This window comes from Pristis pectinata, chromosome 22 (genome assembly GCF_009764475.1).
Source record: "Pristis pectinata isolate sPriPec2 chromosome 22, sPriPec2.1.pri, whole genome shotgun sequence".
NCBI lineage: Eukaryota > Metazoa > Chordata > Chondrichthyes > Rhinopristiformes > Pristidae > Pristis > Pristis pectinata.
Window position 1 is genome coordinate 16,602,029 of NC_067426.1, and position 27,519 is coordinate 16,629,547.

The window sequence follows — 27,519 nt, forward strand, 5'->3', positions numbered from 1 at the left end:
CCTTTAGAAATTTCTGGGCTGCCAAATGGCTTTATGATTATTTACAAGTGCAACAAATACAGTTTATCTTCTTCAATCATAAACATATCTCAACAGCTATAGATACAAATACACAGCTGCTGTGTTCAGACCTATTAAAAATTCTGGGATGATTAAAAATTCTGGGATGATGCAAGAAGTATTTTTTAAAAATCCAAATAAATCTAAATGATTTGACATTTTGTGGCACAGCATCATTTTAATGTGACATAATCCCTTCTTCTTCAGCAGTCTCTCAGGGTTGAGGATGATTTGCTTCTACTCCAGATTGCGTAGTAGAAAATGCCTGTGTGTGAATTGTGAACATGGGGTGACCACTGCGCACCAGCTGCATCACACACTTAACTGTGTGAGGTCTTGGTCTAATGGCAAGGAGATCCAAGATGATTTGACACCAGGCTCTGCCAGGCAGACACAAAATCTTGCTCACACCCTTATCCTCAATCCCTCCCTTGCCTTCCCTCAGTCCTCCTATCTCTGTCACCTTTCTCCTAACTCTTTCCCTCAGGCGATCCCTCTTGTTCTTAGCTAGAAAAATTTGAAAAAAAAACAGAATCTAAAGGTTGATGTTCAATGGGATTTGGTGTCGCAATAGTCAGATTACACAAAGCCAAAGTGCAGGTAACAGCAGGTAATTAGGAAAGCAAATTACACGCTGGAGCTTGTTGAGACCAGAACTGGGGTGTTCTGTGCACTCTGTCACCTGCCTACAGAAAACATAGGATAATGCACTTAAAGAACACATTTAAAACATGTACATTATAACCTTGTGTGTGCAGGATCCTCAAGACATTTCTGTGCGTACGGTTCTGGGGATTCTAGGTGCTGGACTGGGAGCGGACGGGGTAATCAGTAATTGGGTAGTGACACAACTCAGTAGGAAGAGAAGGAAGAGGATGAGGCGGGGGAAGGGCAAGAGCAAGAGAAGGAATAAGGTAAATGATGCAAAACATGGTGAGGAACCATACTGCGGATTATATAGAATCAGATCAACTTTTAATCCAACATATCATTCCAGTGAACACCTCATTCAATCTCTTAAACTCAGGATTCATTCATTATATTGACCCAATGCAGATGCTATTGTTATTGAATTGGCCCCACACAGTAAATATATCCTCACTCACATCATTGCTTCAATTTCATTTCATTCAAAACCTTCTCATCACCCACTTGTTTCACGTCCCATCATCAGTACTGTGCTTGACAAAACATATATAACAATCAGAGTTCCAAGGAATCCATACCATGCCAGGGCACGTACCAAGAACTGGGTGGTGCATGAGGCCAAAGCGAAATGGAAAGTTGAATGGTAGGAATGATGCTCCTTCTTAACTGCCAGTAAAACACCTGGTCATCGTTTGTGAGATGCATGGCACAAGTCTAGCCCCCCTACCCAGCTCCTGCATTGCAGCAGTCACCAAAGCCATCTTCCACTTTCCCTGGAGATCAAAAATAGGTTGTGTCCCGAGTTATAATGTATGAATCTTCAAAGAAAGGAGGAAAACGTACCCAACTTGAGCCTCATCCAGTTAGCTACCTTTGTGTGTGGTTGCATCAAACCTGGGTTCACAAACACCAAATGTCACAACATGCTGAGGTTCTACCTGTCTTGGTGTTGCAACAAACGGATCTGGTCATGATGTTGTGAAACATTTCATTTAGTTGGACCTCTCTGTACCACCTGTTCCTCTTAGAAATGTTTCTATGGACACCTGTTACTTCAATTTAGACAGACAGTGATCTGCATCTTGCAGGAAAAGGAAACGGTGAATCTGGTCAGATGGTTCCTGGGAAGAATGTTCCCCATATCAGAGGTAGATAAAACGAGAGCAAATAGATTTTGAGTAAGGGCAAACAGATTTAGAGGGGATATACACTGCCTGAGAGAGTGGTTGAAGCTGGTTCATTGACAACATTTAAGAAGTGTCTAAATGAGCACTTGAATTGCCTAGGCATAGAAGGCTATGGACTAAGTGCTGACAGATGGGATTAATATGCAAGGGTGCCGATTGGTTGGCGTGGATAGGTTGGACAGTTTCCATGCTGTATTATTCTATGACTCTTGTGACTGTCAAAGTTATTTGGCAGAATGACTCATCAGAACTTTCAGCCAAAGCAGCAAGACTTGCTTCTCTGGTGGTGAGAGCGGGACAAGACCATCATACATTTTGTTCTGAAATATGCCTTTGCTAAGAAGGTTTGAAAGTGATGAGTGGTTTGTGTTAAGGTCCACCCAACTAATTCTCTACTAGCCCGAGGGACACATGCTGAGACAAACATCAATTGCTACTGAAAATTCATCAGTTCAGTGAAAGAAGCCCCTAATCTGTCCAAAATTTGTTGACCTTTCTGTACAAGAAGCTATGTTACAGACAAGCACATTGCAAGGTGCAGGACTACGTGCCAAGGGATACTTCCTACAGTCAATGCAGAGGCTTCAGGAAAGTCCACAGTTTAAGATGTTCCTGCCACAGCACAATGACAGGCTGGAACCAGTGCAGAAGCCTCATGGGTTCATCACTCCTGCATTGTATGTGGGGGAAAAATGATATGTTGTTATAATACAAATCTCGTGAGTAAATGGAGATGACACGTCCAGCACTGCAAATGAAGACATATGAGTGGATGTATTACATAGTTGCAAATTTTATGAGTAAAGTACATTTTTGGGGGAAAAAAAACTATTCTCATTTTGGTTTTTCCCAAGGCACCCAAACAAATTGAGAACATCTGCATTTAAACCCACCCCTTGTGTCCAATGGCCTGACAATTGAGCTCCCAATTTACTCCTCGGCTTAACTCCAATTGAGGCACTGATCTTCCCTTCACCAGAGACATCCATGTCCTCATTCCTGACCTGGATACACAACCTGTTTCCCCTTGTGGGCTCTGCTGTTAAGGTTTTTCAGCATGTTAGCTATGCATGGCCAATTCTACAGCATATGATTCATGTAGTGCCATGTAACGTGCCAAAGAGTTGAGGCCAATGTTAGAATTTTATAATAATCCTTTTAGATTGCAAGGTAAGTGCAGTAGGTTATCAAATAAATGCATTGATTTATTTGTTATGATGGTCTGTCAGGTTTCCACTGTTTGCATAATGCAATGTATCAACCATGATATTTTAAAATCTAGCTCACTTGAGACAATTGGAACAATCACCGATTTCCTCATTCACAAATTGCTAGTATTACTCTACAAATACCATTATATGTCTAGTTGTACATCTTGTCAATAATCAATCAATTAATATTAACACTGCTTTATTTGGTGAATCATTGCAACAATGCATCAATCTAGTCAGCCAAAATGCTGCTGATTTTCCCATTGCATTATTTATGCAGTTTTCCAATATTTTACATGCTTAGGATTTAACTAGCAGGCTCAGGAGGAGAGCCTAAGGGCATATGTGAGGTTGCTGGGGAGCTAGTTGAAATGTATTAACCCACCAGATTAGATTAGTTTCTACACAACTCCAAAGAGAAATTTACAAATTGATTTGTAATCTAGACAAGGCAAAGAAAATGCTAGATTCCCTTAACATTCTCAGACTTTCTGGAAGCTCCAGGTAAGTCTCTGCCAAAAACCCAGCTTAACACCACTATGGGAATACATTCACCCAGTGAATGCAGTGTTTCACCTCTATGTATCAAAGGCAATTACAGACAGCCGATAAGTGCTTACCTTGCAAGTGATCCTCATATTCCATGACTGAACAATAAAAGACACAGACCACATCCCTTCTGTTATGGCATTGTGACAAAAGATTCTTCCTATTCTTTTCCTTTGACTGTATCCCATTAGAAACAAATAGTTTTCCCCATGTCGATATATTCCAACTAGCTCACCAGCAACCTCACATATGCGCTCAGGTTCTCCTTCTCCTGAGCCTGCTAGTTAAATCCTAAGCATGTAAGATATTGGAAAACACTACATAAATAATGCAATGGGGAAATCAGCAGCATTTCAGCTGACTAGATTGATGCATTGTTGCAATGATTCATCAAATAAAGCAGTGTTAATATTAAATGATTTATTATTGACAAGATGTACAACTAGACATGTAATAGTATTCGTAGAGTAATAATTGTAATTTGTGAATGAGGAAAATAGAAATTGGTGATTGTTCAAGTTGTCTCAAGTGAGCCAGATTTTAAAAATATCAAGCTTGATACATTGGGAATATCATATACATAATACACTTCCTAGTAGATACAGCCAATGTTTGACTTTACTGTCCATGGCATTCCTGGAGGACCCCACAAACATTTCTAATGAACCCATCTCTCCCAAATGAGCATAAAGTTTGAAATAAAATTGAACCCTGTTGGAGGAACATTGTTGGTGGTGGTGTATACTTGTTTTAGAAATAGATCTGTGAGACATCTGACTGAGAGGCTAAAACATAACAAATTGTTTACTGGTCTTATTTATTATGTTAATACATCTTTAACTATGCAACAAAAAAAAGCAGAGAAGGAGGCAATTAGTCATACTCTCTTGCCCTATCCTCAAACTTCAACTAATTTAAAATGTTACATGTTATTTTTGCAGCGCATTATAATAAATGTCAAATTTTATTTTTAAATTCAACTTCTTTTCATTGGAACTAGCTTGACATTCTTTACTACAGAACTGAGAATTTTTCAATGATACCACATTCTATTATCAGGAAATACCATTTTAATTCAGAAACCTTATTTTTAGCAATGTAACGTCACAAAGACTTTAGCTTGCATTTGATGACATGCACAAAAAATTTAAAAAAGCTGGAAATCCAAAATAAAATAAAAGCTGGGAACACTCAGCAGGTCAGGCAGCATCTGCAGAAAGAGAAACAGAATTACCATTTCAGGTCAAACACCCTTCAAACTAACCATCTTCTTCCTTCTATTCCTATTCTGGCGAAGGGTCTTTGACCTGAAACATTAACTCTTCATTCTTTTACCACAGATGCTACCTGACCTGCCGAGTGTTTCCAGCATTTTATTTTGATTTTGCACAGAAAATGAATTCGGCCACTTGCTTAGGGTACAAGATATCACAATGTTCAGGCAATCTTTTATCGTTATGCAAGTCACACTTGGCAATTGAGAGCAGTGTAACCAGTTAAAGCATAAATCAATCCCTGCCATCGTATGTACATCCAACATATATTAGATAAATGGAAGGAATTGTTTCTCAGGTCATTCTGAGAATGTGTTGAAGTAAAAATGAAGAACCTGACTTTGAACATCATTGGGTACAATTACCACCACTCATACAGAAAACAATGCTTCTTCTCACTTACCAATGAGCACAATATCAATAAAAGGGAAAGCCAATGTAACTCAAATTAAGTAAAAAATGTACCACAACTCTGAATGTACTAACAAGAAGATTAGTTTCAACCCAGCTAAAAAGAAAATGTCACAAATTACATTGTAATCATATTAAAGTGAAGAAAAAGCAGACCCCCTTAATGTTCTCAGATTTCCTGGAAACCACAGAGCAGTTCATTTATTTATTTTTCATTTTTCCAAATAGATTCAAATTAGAAGCAGGTACAAATGTGTTACGTTTTACAAACGTTATACAAATACAAACTGAATGAAAGCTTGCATTAGCTTCGAAACAAGAACAAGACTACTTCACAAGGGCAAATCTAGGAATACACAACTACTGATGAATAGATTTCTTTAGTCGTGTAGGCTTGAAATTAGCTTTAAAATTTGATACTTCATTTTACAGTGAATGTGGGCATCTGTCAAGTCAATATCAACAACACTGAATGAAGTTCAATTTACAGCTGGTCAATCTGGTCAAAAAGGAAAGCAAAATGTTTAAAATACAAACCAAAAAATCAATGTTCCTTTTCTCTTTGCACTTACAATACTTTTGATTCTAATTTTAGTTCAGGGTACAAACTGGCAATGAACCAACTTGCTAACTTTTACAAAGGTTCACTGCATTTAAATAGTCCATTGTATTTTTCTCATTATTCTACACTCAAGTTTGAATTCCTTCTAATTGGGATACCCTGGTCTGATCCAAAGCAAACTACTTCATTTAAGATAAGCTCAAACATAAAGCTCTCTACTTATTCCTTAGACCCCTTGGCAACCTGAAAACATAATGAAAGAATACAGCAAAGATTACTATTTTTCCATTGTCAACAGGAGTAAGTAAGCATGTACAAGACAAACCATGATAGCATTTCTGCAGGGCTCCTAGCTCAAACAGCACATGATTCCACTGGGCAAAATATTCTTTCCTGCCCAAGAGCTATAGAACAGCACTCAGCTATATCAACAATAATTTTCATTTATGGAGGACTATTAACAACACAAGGCTTGATGTTATCAAATAAAAATTGACAATGAGTCACATAAAATAAAAATTGACAATGAGCCACGTTGCCTGATAGGGTGGTGGAGGCAAATTCATTGGTGGCTTTTAAGAAGAGATTGGATGAGCACATGAATGAGAGGAAAGTGGGGGGTTTTGGGCATTCTGTAGGTAGGAGGGAATAGCTATGTCAGCACAACATTGTGGCCCCAGGACCTGTTCTGTGCTGTACTGTTCTATGTTCTACATAAAGAAATTAGGACATATACCAAAAATTTGGTCAGAGAGGCATATATCTAAGAGACATTTTAAGCAGAAAATGGTAGAATGATAAAAAGGTTTAGGGTAGAAATTCCAGAACTTCCAGCATGGATGCCTTTTTCTGGCTGGCATGGACATATTAGGCCAAATGGTCTTCTTCCTGTTCCAATAAATTTCAATTTTTTTTTACATTTCTGTGATTTTATTCCAGAGGGTTGTATAACTGAAGGAAATTATAGAAATGGGGCAGGTAAGCCCATGGAGGAATATGAAAGAAAGGATGAAAATTTTAAAAGCAAGCATTGCTTAACAGGAAACCAGTGTAGTCAGAAAGCACAAAGATATGGGTGAATGTAACCTGTTGCATATTAGGACAAGGGTAGCAAAGTGCTGGATGAACTCATGTTCATGGGGAGTGGAATTAGTCTGTAGGAATTGTCATGTTTGTAGGTAATAATACCACGATGACAGTTCCAGCACCAGATGAGATAAAGCAGGACAGCTGTCAGACTATGTTATGAAGATGAACCTTCAAAACCCATGACATCTACCAGCCACAAGGACAAGGGCAGCAAAAGCATGGGAACATTACCACCTGGAAGTTGCCCTCCGAGCCACACATCATCCCGACTTGGAAATATATTGCCTTTCCTTTACTGTCGCAGGGTCAAAATCCTGGAACTCCCTCCCTAACAGCATTGTGGTAATACCCACATCTCAAGGACTGCAATGGTTCATGAAGGCAGCTCACCACCACCTTCTCAAGGGCAATTACGTGCTGGTTCAGCCTATGAAGCCTACATTCCTTGAATGAATAAAATAATGAAGAAATATGTAGTCACAGTGATAGTGCATTTAGGTGTTCCTGGTCCCACCTCAGGGTAAGATACAACACCTGGGTAATTATATTTTTAAGTTTTCAGCATTTGCCAAGGAGAGAGACGGAGTTGGCGAGGAGGAACATAGGTAGACTGCAGTGTATGGTTTCATTCAGTCCCAACAAATAGCTGGAGAAAATTTCTGCTCATCTAGTGCTGAATGTTGGACAAGCTGAATGACAATTTAGGGACTGTGTTACGGCTGGTGGGTGGTGCTGGGTCAAGTCAGGCAGTGATAAGGCACAACTGGGCATTATCAACATACACATGGACTCTCATATAGCATGTTTGAATAACGTTAAGAAGAGCAGCATGCAGGTGAGAATCATGAGAGGGGAAGGCTCATGAACAAATTGCCTGGGAACACAAAAGGTAAAGTTGTGGAAGTGTAAAGGGAAGATATTGCTGATGATTCTCTGGCTTTGAATAGACAGATAATAGTGGAACAAGCAAATATAGTCTCACAGAAGGTGGAAGGGCTTTGGAGTGCGGTCAACTATGTCTAAACTACAGACGGTTGAGAATAGATTATGAAGGATAGATTACCTTTGTAAAACTCACATTGAATGTCATTTATGACTGAACAGAGCCATTTCATTCTGAGACAAGGTGGAAAATCTGATTGAAGGAATTCAACTAAACGAGGTTACAATAAATTCAAGGATTAGGACAAAGGAAAGCTGGAAATGTGTTGGCAGTTTTCAAAGAAGCAGATGTCACTATCCATTATGTCATGTGAAATGACACATGTGATATGTGGTGTTGATAAGGGAAGGAAATGGCAATAAAATGTTGAAAAAAATTAGTAACAAAAGTAAACTTTTAACTTACAGAAGAAATGAAGATATTATACTTTGTTCATTTTACAAAGTGAGAGATGCCTGGGAGTCTTTTGAGAATCAGCAAATGGTGGGGGAAAAGCGTGTTATCAGGAAAGTGTTTCTAATACTTAAGTTTCACTTTTGTTACAAAGGATCTCATCTAAGCTAGTGGTATATGACCTGACCATATGCAAGTTATCATGTATTGCATATGACATCTGGTCTTCATTTACTTTTCCCATATCCTTTACAGGAAATGATTACTTTAGTCAAGGTAACTTTGATTAAAAAAAAGTCTCCCAATTTACATTTAAACTGGAATGCAATACAGTTTGCAGCAATTCTTTAGCCAAGCTTTAAAGCTCACTGTTCATTCAAAATAGAATGTCTGTGTGTCCTGTGCACAGCTCAGTAAGGAAACAACCTAGAAATCTGAAATTTTGTGTGCAAGTTAAGTTTAGCATAAAGGTGTGCACCACACTCTTAGTTTTTCTAAAACCCCTATAGGAGGCCCTCCATAGCCCAAAGGGGCCCTCATTGTCCCCATTGAAAACTGATGAGATTTTTTTCCCTCAGATCTACTTTTGAGGTATTAAATATTTGGGTGGACTCAGTACTTTTGGTCTACCTGAACTACAAAGAGAAACTGAAAATCTGTGCACTGAGTTTTGGTGGGACACCGGCTACAATTTAAAACAGATAGACAAATACATCCAAGAGAAAGAACCAAGTTTATAGAGATACCAAAGAAACACCTTAGATACTCTCAGAGGCTATTTACAATGACTCAGAAATCTTTGTTTTTTGGATGCTTCTGGTGGAACAGGAATAACTTTTCTTATTAATCTACTTCTGGCTAAATTTTGACGACAGTACATGATTGCCACGGCCTGGCCACAGAATCATCTGGCATTGCTTCAATACTTTCGCCTTTTAAACTCCCTTTAAATTTCACAAATGTGGAAACTCTAACATGTAATATTGGTCAGGGAACTGCAAAGGAAAATATTCTAAAAGATAGTAAACTTGTTGTCTGGGATGAATGTACAATTGCTCACAAAGCAGCCATTGAAGCATTAGATCAAATGTTGCAAGATCTTAGACACAATAATCAAGTAATGGGAGGTGTTACTTCCATCAAACGCTACCAATAATTCCATGAGGCACTAAAGCAGATGAATTGAAAGCCTGTATTAAAGCATCATACATTTTGGAAAATGTTAAACAATTACACTTGAAAACCAATATGCTAGCACATTTGACAGGCAATCCATTTGAGGGAGAAAAACTTGGGCCAAATTATTACAGCACTTCATGATCTGATGTAAGCTATTTATCCAAATGTCACTCAACACTATTTGAATTACCAATGGTTGCATGAAATAGCAATATTAGCGACAAAAAGATGACACAGGGCAGGCCATGATTAAAGCTTCCATCAAAGCTTCCAGGACAACTTGTATAATATAAATTTATTGACACTGTGACAAACATTGTTGAGGCTGTACATTTCTCTGTTGAGTTTCTAAATTTTGTCACCACTTGATCACATAATTTTGAACTATAAGGACCTCCAATCATGCTACTCAAGAACTTGGATTCACCAATGGCGCAAGATTACCAGGTCAAAAATTACTCTATGTAATTGCAACTACAATGATGACTGGTAATGCTGTTAGAGAAATTATCTTTATCCCTTGGATTTCAATTATCCCATCTGATCTACTTTTCCAATTCAAGCAACCTGGTCGCCGCATTACAGGAAGGTTGTGGAGGCTTTAGAGAGGGTGCAGAAGAGGTTCACCAGGATATTGCTTGGATTAGAGAGTATTAGCTATAAAGAGAGACTGGACAAACTAAGATTGTTTTCTCTGGAGCCCTGGAGGCTGAGGGGGTGACCTGATCGAAGCATATAAAATTATGAGAGGCATAAATAGGGTAGATGATCAGAGTCTTTTTTCCCCAGGGTGGAAATATCAAATACAAGAGGGCATAGGTTTATAGGTTTAAGGTGAGAAGGGGAAAGCTTAAAGGAGATCTATGTGGCAAGTTTTTTCTTTACACAGAGAGTGGTAGGTGCCTGGAACATGCTGCCAGGGGAGGTGGTGGAAGCAGATACAATAGCACCACTTAAGAGGCATTTGGACAGGGACATGAGCAGGGAGGGAATTGAAGGGTATAGACCACATGCAGGCAGGTGCAGTTTAAATTGGCATCATGGTCAGCACAGACTTTGTGGGTCAAAGGGCCTGTTCCTGTTTTGTACTGTTCTATGTTCTATGACCTAGTTCCAGATTCTCCAGTCTGAAGACAGGGCTTTTCAGCATGTACCATATCATTTCCTCTCAGAAACTTGTATACTTCAATAATGTACCTTCCTATTCTTCTAAACTCTGGTGAGTGTAGGCCAATCCTACTGAGCCTCCCCTAATTTGACAGATCTACTCCCCCACACTCCAAGCCAAACATCAATCTAATGAATCTACACTGCAATAGACTTCAAGACAAGTATATCTTTCCTTAGGTTTGAAGCCAAAGCTGCACATAGTACCTGATGTGTGGTCTCATCATAGCTCTGCACATTGCAAGTGCACATAGCTCACATGCTGATTGACCATTTCAACTAAGTATCTTTAAGAAGTTCTTTTTGGAAGTGAGGAAAACACATTTTTACCCCCACAATCTTTATTTCCAGCAATCTCAGTATTGGTCTGGCATTAAATTCTGAATTCTAAATTACAGCAATTAAGACATTTGCAGTCTGCCATGTTAAGGATGAGTAGCAGAGAATGAGCCGGACAAAATGCTCAAACAAAACTGGCTAAAAATAAAAGTTTAGACACAATTAGATACAAAACGGTGTGATAGCGAATAAGCAATAACAGATTAAAAACTCAGGCACAGAAAGTGCTTGAAGAAAATTAAGATTGCAGGCTTGGGATAGAGACTAGTAAAGCAAGTCACTTGTAGCTATAAAGAGCAACAACTTGCAAGCTGCATTTATGCAGCACGTTCAACCTTGAATAAAATGTCCCAAGGTACAAGGTGGTAGAAGGAAGAAATGACCATCAAGCCAAGAGAAATTAGGAGGGATGACCAAAAGCTTGGTCAAAAGTTGCATTTTCAGAAGGGTTTGGAAGAAGGAGAGCAAGAGTTTAGAGATAGAGGAGAGGGAAAGTAGTTCAAAGCATAGAGTCTCAGTAGCTGAAGGTTTGGTCATTGATGATAGGTCAAAGGAAGGGGAAAGGGGGGTATGTTGATGGTTATAATAGAGGCTTAGTGTTAAAGGAAAATGGAGAGTAGGCTGTGGTAGGTTGCAAAATGAACTTCAAGATGAGGAGGGGAAAAAAGCTCTCCAGAAACATCATATACATACAGCCAGGCAAGTGTTTGATCAATTATAAGCAGATTCTGTGAGATGGACAATAATGAGAGGTTTCTGAGGAAGTTGGTATGGTCTCACATGCAAACAACTTGAAGAAAAATAATGCATCACAATTCCAGCAACACAGGGTGTCATTTGTGACAAATGTTGGCAGCATTTTGGCAAGGGTTAGAAGCCTAAATGGAAAGAATTATAAAGGGACTTAATAGGCGTAGATTTTGGATACGATAACATGTTAAAGGAATTTCTAAAAGGGAGGATAGCTTATGTGGACAAAGGGGTCAGTAGGTTTTTTGATGGCAGGAGAGCAAGCTGAACTATGTACAGTTTAATGAGAACTGGCCAGTGAAGGATAAGGTTTCATTTCAAGACGCACTCAGAGGACATGAGATTGGAGAGAAACTAGAGTAAAAGGCAGCTTTGAGTATCTAGCGTCAGGGAACTTTAGCTTGTTAGGAAGAGGGAGGCAGTAGAGGATAGCTTCAGTCTGAATGATGTGGACATCCATGAGCTTCTCACACTTGCTGGAGGTAGAATGAGTGGGGTGAGCTGTGCTTCCGGAGATAGTTGCAACTTAGCACGGTGAAGGGGGAAGGGAGGAGGATAGGAGTTAACTTGGCATTTCTGAATAATCCTGGACCAAAGAGGAGAGAAGGTTGCCCAATAGCCCTTTAGGTGATGCAATCAGAGAAGGCAGGTATGCAAATATAAAATGCCCCTTAGAATTGTGGGAGTAAGATCAGTGGCTAAATCAAGAGAACATGGGCAGCAAAAGCAGGAGCATCTGAAGCAGTCATAGAAACAACATTATCAACGGAAAAGCATGTATTGGTCAAGGAGGGAAGGGGAAAAACAAACAAAAGCCAAGGGAAGCAGACCAACAGGGCTGTATTCTCTGCTTTAGTGCTGTGACTCTATATAGTTATCAAGACTAGGGTTTTATAACATTTCTTGCATAGAAACAGGTATTTACTCTTCCAGAATTAAATCCACCCACCCCCACTGGATCACTGTGATATGAGTGCAGGATGGTAATCAGAGCCACATCCATTATAAGAAACCATTGCATTTAACAACCTCAGGAAAGGAAATGGAACTGTAATACAAATAAATTCACTGTAAACCATGTTTCTCTGCCATAAGTGTTAGTGTATTGGCTTCATTAAAACAATGCACATGGAATCTGACAACATGGAATTCATGACAATTTGTCATAAATTGGCCCATTTGATGGAGTCAAGTCCCTTCACCAGTGAAATCAAAAAGGCCATGGATAGTGGCTGATACTGCTCCCTGCATTTTCCTTAAGAGTTGTCCTGTGGTGAAGATCATGTGCTCTGGATGAACAGAATGCACACCATGATCTGGGAAGCAGCTCATTGCCTCCGGGGAAATCATTGCCAGGGTCCTTCAGAACCTCCTCCTCCCACTGGAATCCAGTTCTTTGATGTGTCCACTGGTGGTGCTTGCTTAACCTTTTACCTGAAAATATTAATTACTTTTAGTGCTTAATACTTTTATGGCTCTGTTTACTAGCTTCACCAGGTTGGCACCTTACTTCCAGATATTGCCTGATGCCTGACATTGGTTTAGGAAAGTACAATACACTTCTCAGTTTATCATCCAGTTGACAATGAAGAAAGGTTGCAGAGTGTGTTGGTGTATGGTTCTAGTGTTAATGATATAACATAGCACAACATGTTATGTTCTTAGTCTATCCCATTTAACACAATAGTACGGCACATGATGCAATGAAGGATACCTTTTGTATGAAGATAGGATTACAAATTGGATCATCCTAAACTTGCTTGCTGTCCACTCCCACTAATTTGTTCCAGATACAGAAGGCTGGTCAAGCTGACTATGTGTACCTCAGAGGCATCCAGAAGGCAGAGAGGACTTGCCAATGTCAAAAGCCTTTGGAACCACTTTTTAAATATCTCTAATTGTCAGAAATATTTTAAAACTATTCCAATTCATTTAAATAGTTAAAAATAAATTAGCAAAGATTTTTTTAAATTTCAAAAACCTTAAAATGATAGAAAACTATTAAAAACATCAACAAAATAAGTAAACCACTTACCTGGTTCAGATTTCTGAAATAGAAACTTTAAATTTAAATAAATTAAATTAAAAAAATTAACATAAAAAAGCTTTACACTTATTTACACTTACAACTTTGTCCATTCATTACCTTGAAGCTATTAGTTCTAGTAGTGTAGTGAGATGAAATATTTGTATGCCGACGCTCCCCGATGTAATACTTAGGGGCTGGATGAAAAGTGCTTCTCAACCCTTGCCTAGCACTTCAGTGTTAAGCCTAGTGGTGAGGCAGAAGTGAGAAGCACCACCATCTGATCACTAGCTCATCTCCGATGTCCACATTTCTGTGTGCAAGTCCAGATTTTGAAGACAAGTTGAATAGTGAGCAGGAGATTACTGGGTGAATCACCAACATCTTAACTTACTTCTAGTGCCCTTTCAATGCTGTCAAGGGAAGATGCAGCTGCATTAGGTAGATTGGTGAAGGTAAGGTGAAGGTCATTTTTTCTTCAGTTTGGTCCTCACATCAATGAAAAATATTCATGTCTGTCTTGAACATACTCAGTGACCGAGCCTCCGTAGCCCTAGAGTACAGAATTTCCAAGATTCACTATGTTCTGCGCACAGAAATTTCTCCTCATTATCTTGTTCTGAATGGCCAATCCCTTATACTGAAATTGTGACCCATCGTTCCAGACACCCTAGCTAAAGGAAACATCATCCTTGCATCTAACTTCCCAAGTCCCTTATGAATTTCTACATTTCAATGAGATTACTCTCTCAAATTTAGAAGAGTGAGATGCAAAAGGTGCAGACTGCTTAATCCCTCATCAGAGGACAATCCCCCAACTCATAAATTGAACTGATGAATCTCTATTGCACTTCATTAAAGGAGGGAGACCATATCAACAGTGTGCTGCAGGGATTAGTGTTGGGTTCACTGTCATTCGTCATTTAATTAACTATTTGGATGAGAATGTAGGTGGCAAGTTTGTGGATGATACTAAAATTGGTGGTATAGCAGACAGTAAAGAAGGTTATCTAAGATTACAACAGGGTTTTGATCAACTGGGCCAGTAGGTTGAGGAATGGTAGATGGCATTTAATTAGGATCAGATTAGTTTGTCATATACACCAGGGTGTAATAAAGTTCCTTGTCTGGCATCTGCATGGTTGAATTGAGCCTCTAGGCTGTCCTGGAATTCTCTCTTGGCATCCTTGATAGCTTTACAGAGATTATATTTGGCTTTCTTGTACAATATGGGGTCATTCATCCTGAAAGCCTCATCTCCCTGTTCATCCAAGGTTTTTGGTTAGGATAGTCCCTGATTGTCTTCATCAGAACACAAGTCATCAACACATCTTGAAAATAGTGACAACTGAGGTATACTTATTCAGGCTAGATGAAGTGGTCTTGAACATGTTCCAGTCCACTGACTCAAGGCAGTCCTGAAGTAGATCCTCAGACCACTGCTGTACTATTTTTTTTTGTTGGTGTCTTGTGCTGCAATCTGTAAGCTGGCAGGAGCAACACCAACAGATGATCCAGCTGACTGAACTAAGGGTACGGGATAGAGTGATGCTGTGCTTTACTGGTATAGCAGTGGTCTCGAGTGTTAATCCCTGTGTGGGGCAAGAGATGTACTGTTTGTATTTGTGGAGTACTTTCCCAAAGTTAGCATGATTGAAGTCCCCAGCAATGATGAATAGGACATCAGGGTTTGTTGTCTCGAGTTGATGGCTGAGTATAATTTGCCCAATGCCACCTTGAAGTTGGCTTGAGGTGATATATAGACCACCAAGATAGTAGAGGTGAATTCCCTTGGTAGATGAAAGGACTACATTTTATGAACAGGTATTCTATGTCAGGTAAGCAGAATTGAGCTAAGACTTCAATGCAGCATTGATCATAAAGTAGATGCTACCACCTTTCATCTTGCCTGAGGATATTGTTTGGTCTATGCGATACATAGAGGAAACCTTCAGGTTGTATTGCAGAGTCAGGTGATACATGGGTGAGCCATCTTTCAGTTCCTCATCTCCTTTTGATACTGCAGCCTTGCTCTAAACTCTTCAAGCTTGCTTTCAAGTGATTTGAATGTTAGCTAGAAGTGTGCTTGAGGGTGTGGGGGAGGGGCAAATCTCCATAGTTTCAGCTGCACCTGGAGCCCCCATCCCCAACTGCCATGCTTCTGTGGTTGTAAGTGTGAGGTGTTGCATTTTGGTAAGACAAACCAGGGCATAACTTGCACAGTAAATGGTAGGGCCCTGTAGAGTGTTGTGGAACAAAAATCTAGGGATGCAGATACATAATTACATGAAAGTGGCAATACGGTGGTGAAGTAGGTGTTTGGCACACTTCATCAGTCAGAATACTGAGTACAAGAGTTGGGACATGTTTGGAGTGCTGTGTCATTAAACTGGAGAAGGTGCAGAAAAGATTTACAAGGATGTTACTCTGACTGGAGGACTTGGGTAATAAGGATAAGCATAGGTTTAAAATAAGAGGGAAAAGATCTAAAAGGAACCAAGGGGTAAGTTTTTGACATGGTGAGTATATGGAAGGAGTTGCCAGAGGAAGTGGTGGGTACAATTATGAAATTTAAAAGACATTTGGACAGTTACATGGATAGGAAAGGTTTGGAGGGATATGGGCCAAATGCAGACAAATGGGTCCAGCTCAGTTAGGCAACTTGATCAGCACATGAGTTGGGCTGAAGAGCCTGTTTCTGTGCTGTATAACTCTGACTCAATGAGCATTCTGGAACTTTCATTTGTTTAAATGGTTTTTGTAGTAAATTGCCAACACTCTAGTCTACTACTGAGTCTGGTAAGGATCTTTGGGTCCTCATTGTCCATGGGGATGGTGCCAGAGGATTGGAGGGTTGCGAATGTTGTCCCCTTGTTCAAAAAAGGTAATAGGGATAGGCCAGGGAATTATAGACCGGTGAGTCTCACGTCCGTGGTGGGTAAGCTGTTAGAAAGGATTCTAAGGGATAGGATTTATGAACACCTAGAGAATCATGGACTGACTAGGGACAGCCAGCATGGCTTTGTGAAGGGGAGATCTTGCCTTACAAGCCTGATAGAGTTCTTTGAGGAGGTGACTAGGAAGATTGAGGGCAGTGTGGTGGATGTGGTTTACATGGATTTTAGTAAGGCATTTGATAAGGTTCCTCATGGTAGGCTTCTTCAGAAGGTCAGATGCCAAGGGATCCAGGGAAGCTTGGCTGTGTGGATTAGGAATTGGCTTGCATGTAGAAAGCAGAGGGTTGTGGTGGAAGGAGTGCCCTCAGATTGGAGGGCAGTGACTAGTGGTGTCCTGTAGGGATCAGTTCTGGGACCTCTACTTTTTGTGATATTTATAGATGACTTAGATGAGGGGGTGGAATGGTGGGTTAGTAAGTTTGCAGATGACACTAAGATCGGCGGTGTTGTGGATAGTGTGGAGGGCTGTCAGAGCTTACAGAAGGATATTGATAGGATGCAGAGCTGGGCTGACAAGTGGCAGATGGAGTTCAATCTGGAGAAGTGTGAGGTGGTACACTTTGGAAGGACAAACTCCAGTGCAGAGTACAGGGTAAATGGCAAGGTACTTGGCAGTGTGGAGGAGCAGAGGGATCTGGTGGTTCATATTCACAGTGCATTGAAAGTTGCCTCACAGGTGGAAAGAGCAGTTAAGAAGGCCAATGGAATGTTGGCTTTCATAAGTCGCGGGATTGAGTTTAAGAGCCGTGAGGTGATGATGTAGCTTTACAAAACTCTAGTTAGGCCACACTTAGAGTATTGTGTTCAGTTCTGGTCACCTCATTAAAGGAAGGATGTGGAGGCATTGGAGAGGGTGCAGAGGAGACTTACCAGGATGCTGCCTGGATTAGAGCGTATTGAATGAGGAGAGGCTTAAGGTGCTAGGGCGTTATTCACTGGAAAGGAGGAGGATGAGAGGAGACATGACAGAGGTATATAAAATATTGAGAGGAATAGAGTAGACAGTCAGCACCTCCTTCCCAGGGCACCAATGCTCAAGACGAGAGGTCATGGCTTTAAGGTTATGGGTGGGAGGTTCAGGGGAGATGTTGGGGGAGGTTTTTCACCCAGTGAGTGGTTGGTGCATGGAATGCACTGCCTGGGGTGGTGGTGGAGGCAGATACGTTGGACAGGTTCAAGAGCTTGTTGGATAGGCATATGGAGGAAAGTGAGATAGAGGGATATGTGGGAGGGTGGTTTGATGGACGGCACAACATGGTGGGCCGAAGGGCCTGTTTTGTGCTGTATGGTTCTATGGTTCTATACTTGTACACAATATGCCAGATGTGGTTTCACCAGGGTATATGTAATTGCAGTAAGGCATCTTTACCCTTGCTCTCAAATCCTCTTGCAATAAAGGCCAACATACCATTTGTCTTCCTAATTGCTTGCTGTACCAACATGTTAACCTTCAGTGATATGCATACAAGGAGATCCACATCCTTCTGAATACCAATAGCTTTAAATCTCTCACCATTTAACAAAGAGCTGTGCTTTTCAACTTTCACATCAGTCCAAATTATATTCCATCTGCTACACCCTCAACCATTCACTTAGCATATCTAGATCATAGAGTTGTAGAAGCATGTAATATAGCACAGAAACAGGCCCTTTGGCCCACCAATGACCATGCTGAACTTTTTTGCCCATGTACACTAATCCCATTTGCCTGCATTGAATCTCCTTGAATCCACCGGCAACTCACACTGCCACCTAGTTTTGCATCAACAATTTAGATATATATTATTCTTGGTCCTCTTATCCAAATCATTGTTATAGATTGTGAATAGCCAAGGCCCTGTACTAATCCTTGCAACGCATGACTAATTATAGTCTCCCAACCAGAAAATGATTTATTTATCCCTACTCTGTTTTCTGCGTATTAAGCAATCATCAGTCGATGTCAGTATACTTTCCTCCAATACCATGTACTCTAGTTTTCTTTGATAACTTGTGTGGTGCCTTGTTGAAGGCCTGAAGGTCCAAATCCATCATGCCTTCTGGTGCCCCCTCTTCTATTCAGCGAGCTACAACCTCAAAGGTGTAGCATATTTATCAAACATGATTTCTCTTTCAGAAATTGAGACTGACTCCACCCAAGCCTATGAGTGTTATGGGGAAAACAGTAAAATAGAAAAAGTGGAGAACAAAAAGACAGCAAGTTCCACTTTCAAAAAACACAAAAAAAATCAGCAACACTACAGAATTTTGTATTAAATTATGTTCAGATCACAACAGAATAGAATAGAACAGGAAGTACACTAAATTATAGCAATTAATCTTTGGGAACCAGCCAGTAATGTCAATGCACAACAGGATAAATGGCAGAGCTGCAGCTCTGTAGAAAGGATTTATCTGCAGTTTTCCATCGACATTTCTATGATGAGTGGCTCTGTAAACTGATAATAAACAAAACAAATGAGCATCATCAAACAATAGAGATGCACTCACAATCTTCAATAACTAATGCAGGTTCCAATGCAGGTTTCCTCAGTTCCAAGTTTCCTTTCATCTAATTAAAGCATACCATCTGAAAAAAAAGGAATTATTTTTTTTAAAGCAATTTGTAAATAATATGGATTTAGTTGTGATCAAATTAATTTGCTGAAATCCCCATATCATATGGAATTATTAATTTTTTCAAAATGAAATAAAGATGCCCAGATATTTTGTTTTGAATCTGGCTGCAAAATATGGCCAACAATCAGTGATTCATCAGTTCTCATTCCCCCTGGAACCATACATCCCTTTCTGTACACAGAGTTGCATTTAAGATCCATCCATGGTTCTTTGACTGGTAGCAGACGTACCAAGACAATAGGAGATTCAAACAGCGTAGGAATAAAACGATCTTACCACCATGCATGGTGATGCCATGAATGCTTCAAGCACTCACGCCAATAACTGATGAAACTATAGCTCCCTGCAGCTCATTTTGCTAGTGCCAGAAACCAGCACTGCAATTACAAGCCCTGGTTGAAACCACCTCATTCAGCAGTGGAATCATTCAGTTTGTTATCCAGTTAGCACCATCATCAGCTTTAAACTGGTATATAAACACTATGGAAGTTTAACATGCTGAGACATGAGGTGGCAAAGACCAGACACAAACAAAATGTAAAGAATTGGGTAAAAATTTGTAACTTGGTCACAGAGAAAAACCTTAAAAGGAGTTTTGAAGGTGGGTAACAAGTCAGCAGTTCCAGGGGAATACATTTCTAGTCAAGGAATTTATTGGATAATGCAGCAACCAATGGTGGAGCAGAAAACATAGCATCAAACTACTATTGGATGTATGGTTGACTGTTTGGCTGAAGAAGAGCCCCAAGTTAGGGGTGGGTCAAGATCATGAAGGGATATGATAGCAGTGATGAAGATGTTACAGTCTGTTCACTGGGGCACGGAGAACCAATAGAGCTGTCCAAAATAAGAGAAAATGGAATAATTGGCAATATCATGGCAGAGTGCATTAGTGAAAACAAGCCTCAAGATGATAAAAGCATACATAATGGACTTAGCAAATTTTACTTCCCAAATTCAGAATCTGGATATAACTGGAAAGGCCAGTAATTAACCTTAAGTTGGTGGTGGTGAGCCACCTTCATGAACCACTGCAATGCAGTAAAGTTGTTCCTACACTGTTGCTGGGTGGGGAGCTGCAAGATTTAGACCAAAGATGATAATGAACAACAGGTGACATATTTCCAAATGAGGAAGGTGTGGCAATTCGTCAATGAACCTGCAGGTGGTCATGTTTCCATCTGCCTGTTGTCCTTGTCCTTCGTGGCTGCAGAGGTCATGGGTTTGCAAAGTGCTGTCAGAGCAGCTTGGGCAAATAACTGCAGTGCCTTTAACAGCTGGTGTACACTGCGGCCACTGTGTGTTGGTGGTGGAGAGAATGAAGGGTTAGGGCACTTGATGGAGTGCCAATTAAGCAGGCTGCTTTGTTCTGGGTAGTGTAAAGCATCTTGAGATTTGTTGGTGCTGTACCCATGCAAGTGGAGAGTGTTCCATTATGCTCCTGACTTGTGCCTCTCAGATGATGGAAAGGCCTTGTGTTATCAAGAGGTGAGTCACTTGCTCTTGTAGCCACAGTATTTATGTGGATGGTCCAGTTGAGTTGCTGGTCAAGGGTGGCCTTCAGGATATTGATGATAGGGATTCAGCACTGGTAATGCAATTGAATGTCAAAAGTAGGTGATTAGCCTCTCTTATTGGAGAAAGTCATGGCCTGGCAAATATTACCTATCAGTCTGTCGCTGAATGTTGTGCGTGTTTTGCTGAAGAGTTGTAAACAGAACTGAACAATGTGTAACCGTCAGCATACAAGGAAGGTCATTGATGAAGCAGCTGAAAATGGTTAGACCTGCCCCGAGGAAGTCCTGGAACTGGCATGATTGACCTCTGAGAATAACAACACTTTCCTTTGTGAGAGCTGTCACTCCAACCACTGGATTGTTTTCCCTTTGATGCCCATTGATCAGTTTTACTTGGGCACATTGATGCCAAACTTGCTCAATTGTTGTGTGATGTCAGGGGCAGTCACTCTCAATTCCTCTCTAGAATTCAGTACTTTTGGTCCATGTTTTGACCAAAGCTATGGTGATGTTTGGTGCCAAGCAGTTCTGGCAAAATTCACCATCACTTTGCTGATAACTGAGAGTGGATTGATTGGGCAGTAATTAGCCAGATTGAATTGGTCCTGCTTTCTCAGAACAGGCAGGCCAGTGCTATTTTCCAAGTTGTCAGGTAGACCTACTGTATTTTAGGAGGAAGCCAAGATGGATCTTTCTGGGCAAATGCCAGATGGGCATTTCTGGCCAAACATAATTGCAAATGCTTTAGCCCTTTCTCTAGCACTCACGTTCTGAGCCCCTCCATCATTAATGATGGGAATGTTCTTGGAGCCTCTTCCTCTCATTTTGCTGTTTTATTGTTCACCATCATTCATGATTAGATATGGTGGGACTGCAGAGCTTCAATCTGATCCATTGGTTGAGGTTGCTTGGATCTGTCTGTTGCATACTGTTTTTGCCATTTACCATGCAAGTAGCCCTGTATTGCATCTTCACTAGGTTGGCACCTCATCATTTTTTAGTAACCCTGGTGCTGTTTCCCAGCATATCCTTCTACACTGGTTACTGAACCAGGGTTAACCACTTGGTTTAATAATAATAGTAGGCTGAGAGATATGCCAAGCCACGCGATTACAGAATATGGTTGTGTACATGTCTGCTGCTGCTAATGGTCCGTAGTGTCATATGGATAGCCAGTTTTGAGATCTCAAATCTGTTCTATTCCAATGTAACACATTTGTGGTGTCACATAAGACAATAGAGGGTGTCCTCAGTAATGAAGATGCGGTTTTGATTCCATAAGGACTGTGTGATAGTCATTTCTACCGATGCTATTGTGGACAGACGCACCTGCCACAAGTAGATTGACTAGGACATCAAGCAGGTTTTTCCTTTACATCATTTCACTTGCCTTCTGCAACAGATTCAGTGGTGGTGCTAACAAGCCTCTCTTGATAATGCTATTGAAGTGCCCCACACAGAATTACATCTGTACCCCTGCTACTTTCAGTGCTTCTTTGAAGTGTTGTTCAACAGGAAGGAGCACTGAATCATCAGCTGAGAGAGAATGGTCAGTGGTAATCAGGAGATTTCCTTGCCCATGTTCGATATGAAGCCATGAGATTTCATGGAGTCTGGAGTCAACATTAAGAAGTCCAAGAGCTACTTCCTCCTGCCTGTATATCATTGTCACCAGCTCTGGTGGATCTGTCATGCTGGTGGGTCAAGAGGACGTGTAGGAGTCTGGCAGATTGTGTCTAAAGCATGATTCTGTGAATAAGACAATGTCAAGCTGTTACTTGACTAGTTTGTGGGACAATTTAGATGTCAGTCCCCAGCTGTATATGAGGAGAACTTTGCAAGTGCTCCTGAGCTGGGGCCATGTGTCCATTCCTGGGGATGAAAATTTGCAGAGGTAATGGAAAGCAGCCTTCTGTCAGAAACAGAAGAGGAGGTAGAACGGAGTGGAGAACTTCGGGGATTAGCCAAAATCTGCCCTTGATGCATGTCAAAATGCTTGCCCTGAATACCAGAACACCTATTACTTTATACATATGGTTAAATGGTTCATCATTTGCTGAATACTACTGATATGTGAGTAGTGAAAAAGATGAGAATTTGGGACAATCAAAGGCAAAGGAACTTGGAGAATAGGTGAAAGGTTTCAAATCATTGGCAGTCTTTAGTAGGTTGAATCGTCCTGTTAAAAATGAAAATTGAGACAAATATTCCCAATACTGTGTCACAGTTGAGTTTTAACATACCTAATCAACTCAATATTTTATCCACCATTTTAATACTCAAGATAATATTCAGACCCACACATGGTCAGAGAGCAGGCCAAGCAAAAACTGTGCATCTTGCTACTCAATATATGAATTAAGACAAAGGAGGATCATTTTGACTGCCTGTATGGTATCAATTAGCTTGCTCTGGGGCCAGGTAACATTGTGGGAGGTGACTTTGGTGCTTGGTTCAAGGGTTAAGAACAACTACAGGGAGATGCCGATGAGAAAGAGTGCAGTAGAGGTGCAGTGTGTGTACTGGCTGCACATCTTAATATATATGACCAATTTGTGCATCTGTGCAGTGTCTGGGAGCAATCAGATCTAATCTAGAGGTTGAACTTGTTACCATGGTAGCCAAATTACTAGTACATCTGACTGAGGAAAATTAAAGTAATCTTTTATTAACAGATAGATGAACAAGTCCTAGCTGCAAGGCACTTCAGTATTCAAGGGTTTTGAACATTAATTAGAATAGCCTGGATAGAACTGTGATAGTTACTGAATTTCAGGGAATCCATTAATGTTCTTCAATAAGTATTATTAAAATGCAAATTGTTTCTTAATTGATGTGTAATAACTGTCTCATGATCTCAAATTCACTATGAACACACCCTATTAACAACATTGGGTGCACACACAAATAGTTTACTTTGACATCCAATAATACACCAAACAGAACCAAAACTACTTCATATTTGCATATTCAGACATATTCAGACATATTTGCTGGAGTGGAGTTTCACAGCAGCTTGCCATGTTAGCTCGACATGCAATTTAATTTTTAACCTTAAAAAAAATTGCACGTAAAACTCGTGGAACTGCAACCTACTAACAATGAGCATGGGCAATAGAGCATCTGCGAACGATAGGACAAATGGTGCACCTCTTTAATCAATAAGATTTAATGATTGAAAAATAAATAATGAATCAAGAAAAAGAATTAAGCATAGAATTCAATGTCAAAATTAATTACAGAGAGGGAAAATAACAAGGGTGAAAGAAAGATTAAAAGTGAGGAGAAAAAAAGAGAAAGGAGAAGGAGAGCAAAGGACCTAATGTTTCAGGTTGATGACTAGACAAGAAAATTTAGAAAGCAGATGTGTAATTTATTCTTTTTTTTGGGATCTGGGCATTGCTGACTTGGCCAGAATTTAACAGCTATCTGATTGTCCTTGAGAGGGCCGTAGTGAGCCACCTTCTTGAACAACTGTAATCATTCTGGTGAAAGTACTGTTGGAGAGTTCCAGGATTTAGATCCGCCAACATGGACTAGCAGTAAATTTCCAAGTCAGGATGATGTGCAACATGGAGGAGAACCAGCAGATGGTTCTGTACCAATACATCTGCTGCCCTTGTCTCCCAAATGCACATTTTCTGGCAGAGTTACAAAGAGAAAGTCTTATCTGACATTCCCCATTCTCACCTCTCCCTCCAAAACCTTGTGTATACTACTGTCAGTTGTTTCTTTATCACTAAGATAGACTAACACAGTAAAAAGATGAGTGAGCCATCTGTATTCTCTATACCACAATGAGTAGCACTTTTACCAATGATCCTGATTTAGCAAGCTAAATGTTTAAGTCAGCATTGGGAGGATGTTCCCTATACATTACCTTTGAGTAGAACTTCATCAGTTAATCTCTCTATGTACTAACCTTGAATCATATTAACATTGAATTTAGTATATTTGTGGTTGATAAGTAACAAGCCAGTGTTTCAGATTCTTGACTTTCCAGTAGGAGAGCAAACAATTTTATCAGATTTTTTTTCCTGTGATTTCTTAACTCTTCATTTTAGATCATTGATGATGAAATTCTCCTTGCCATTTATAATTAGAATTCTAAAATGTCATCCATATGGAACAGGGCTGTAATGAGGTCTGATCCTATTGGAGATCAAATTGAGTATTGGTAAATAAGCTGAAAGGCAAAACATTAGTTGCTGGAATTCAGAAATAAATATAGAAAGTACTGGAAATGCTAAATGGCTCAGGCAGCATTTATGCATTGAGAAACAAAGTTAATATTTCAGATCAATAAACCTTCAGCACTGAGGAAAATTTAGAACACGCCAGGGTTAGGTCAAGCCCCTGACATTGAAGCCTGCCACGTTCATTGTTTAAGTTCACTCATGCATTATGGCCAATTCAGGAACAAACAAAGTGGCTACCAGCACACAAGTACCTCAGTGTGTTCTCCCACCATTCAGTGAAGTAAACAGTGGGAAATGTCGGCATGTAGATATTCATCCTTAAGGAGGTGAAAAAGAAATCCTGCCATACATTCAGGTTTCCTCACAGAATTTTGCCTCTGTAGGAAAACTGATGCAGCAGATAGAGCTGCTGTCTCACAGCTCCAGTGACCCAAGTGCTGTCTATGTTGAGTTTGCACACTCTCCATGCTGCTTAGTGGGTTAACAGGCTATTGTATATTGCCCTAGCGTATATGTGAATGGTAAGAGAAGCAGGAGGGAGTGAACAGGCAGGAGAGAGAGAACGGGTCATAGGGAAATAAATGGGGGATTGCCCTGAGTGCCAGCTTAGATTCAATGGGCCAAACTACCATCATAAGTAAAATATGAAAAAGAATGAGAAAGACTTGCTTGAATTTTGTAAATGTTCCCTCTCCTCTCAAGGGTAGTGAACCATTTTTATATATCTCATCCACAGTACTTCTGCAAATTATGCTCAATATCATCAGGAGGGACAAAGAATACACTAATGTAAGGAGATTTTGTAATTTTAACCATTTATTTTTGTGCCATTAAGAGTAGTTATGTCAGAACATTAAAATATTGCTATTGTGTAGGAGTAGCACATCCGGGGCATGTCATTTTAAATCAGGACATATTACTAGCAATGTCAGACACTCCCTTTCTTTATACAAATATAGTCTTACATTTAAATATCTTCATTATAATACCAACCAGGTCTGGAGACAGGACAGCTCTCAAAATCAGTGTAATATGAGTTTGAGGCAGTCTAACTTAAACCCATTAGCATCTTTTTGAGCAAAAAGAAACCTGAGATTCAAGTGACTGTGTAATTCTTGTTTTCAGGGCAGGTGGCCCAGATGAATTGCAAGCTTGATATATCTTTATATTTCAGATGTTAACCTTTATCCGCAACGAAAATCGAATCCATTTATCAGCAAGTCTCTGATTTAACAGGTGGAGGAGCTAAAACATGAATAAAGCACGGAGAAAATGCAACCTTATAAAGACAGGGGGAGCTTGCATTTCTTTTTTAAAAAATCGCAAGGAAGTTAATAAGACATCTACTCCCCATTGCATTTTAAATATATTCCCTTCTTTTTCAATCAACCAACTCTTGTATCTGAACATTATTTGAATATTCTGTAGCCGTTTGCCTCCTGGGGGGGGGGGGGGGCGAAATAGACTGCATTGCATTGGGTACATTTGGCAAATTTCAGGTACTAACAGTATTGAATAGACAGGCTATCACAGGGAAACACGGCAGATAAACCGCAGCAATTTTCAACATATCGCAGTAACAGTTGCAGACATGGATTATTTTATTGCACTGGTCCAGTTATTGTAAAACATGCAGAGCTTCTTCTTACCTTAATTGTGCCGGGAATGCTGTAGCAGATTCTATGATTAGATTAGATCAGCTCTACCCTCCGACACCACCCATCCTACCTCATCCTGGAACAAGATGCTCGCTTCCATACATCATACCAATTGATTATCTGCGGATGCGCAATCACCAGCCACGTCACAAAGGAAATTCCTCTCTGGAAGGACGCCCCGGTTCAGTGTGGAATTCCACTGCTTTGATGTAGCATTAAATCTCCTGAACCATAGTCAATGAAATTGGAAAATCGGGCTCCTACCTTTGATCAAAAGGAAAAGCCATCAGCATGCTGCTGAGAAAGCCACACCATGGCATGTGCTCAACTCCTCCTGCAGAGGTACTCCACTTTCCCAGTCCAGAAGCTAAGGTGCAGTTTGCCAGCGGAGCTTTGCAGTTAGAAACACATGCACAGAATGCCGGTAAAATTCCAAATTTACTGTGGCAGAGTCGCACGATCAGAGACTTGCAGGGTTACCTGGAGCCAAATGATCGGGGTTCCAGCCCCTTCAGGAGGAGAACCACCCCGCCTTATTTGTCGGGCTAGTTGGTCAAGGATAGAGTCGTAGAATTTTACAGCAGGGACACAGGCCCTTCGGCCCAACTTGTCCATGCCATCCAAGTTGCTTACCTGCGCTGGTCCCATTTCCCTGAGATCAACAGTACCATGGAATACTACAGAGGCGACAGCCAAAAATTGCCACCAAACGTGTCTCTCTCTGTTGACGCTGCTTGACCTCCTTCAATACCTATCAAGCTTCTTATAATTTTATTTAAGA

The 27,519-nt window shown here is 40.3% G+C and overlaps 1 protein-coding gene across 4 annotated transcripts in view; it reads right to left on the reverse strand.

The window, feature by feature from the left end:
* The window catches only part of rnf19b (ring finger protein 19B), a 119,119-nt gene extending 92,267 nt beyond the window's left edge, over positions 1-26,852 (reverse strand). The window contains exons 1-3 of one of the 4 annotated variants that reach the window (XM_052036610.1): positions 26,730-26,851; positions 19,236-19,314; positions 14,183-14,341 (exon numbers count right to left, since the gene is read on the reverse strand). The gene's annotated coding sequence lies outside the window, so the exon portion shown is untranslated. Of the gene's footprint in view, positions 1-14,182; positions 14,342-19,235; positions 19,315-26,729 lie in introns of all 4 variants that reach the window. The other 3 variants (XM_052036614.1, XM_052036611.1, XM_052036609.1) reach the window with 3 other exon arrangements.
* Positions 26,853-27,519: the final 667 nt, after the last annotated feature.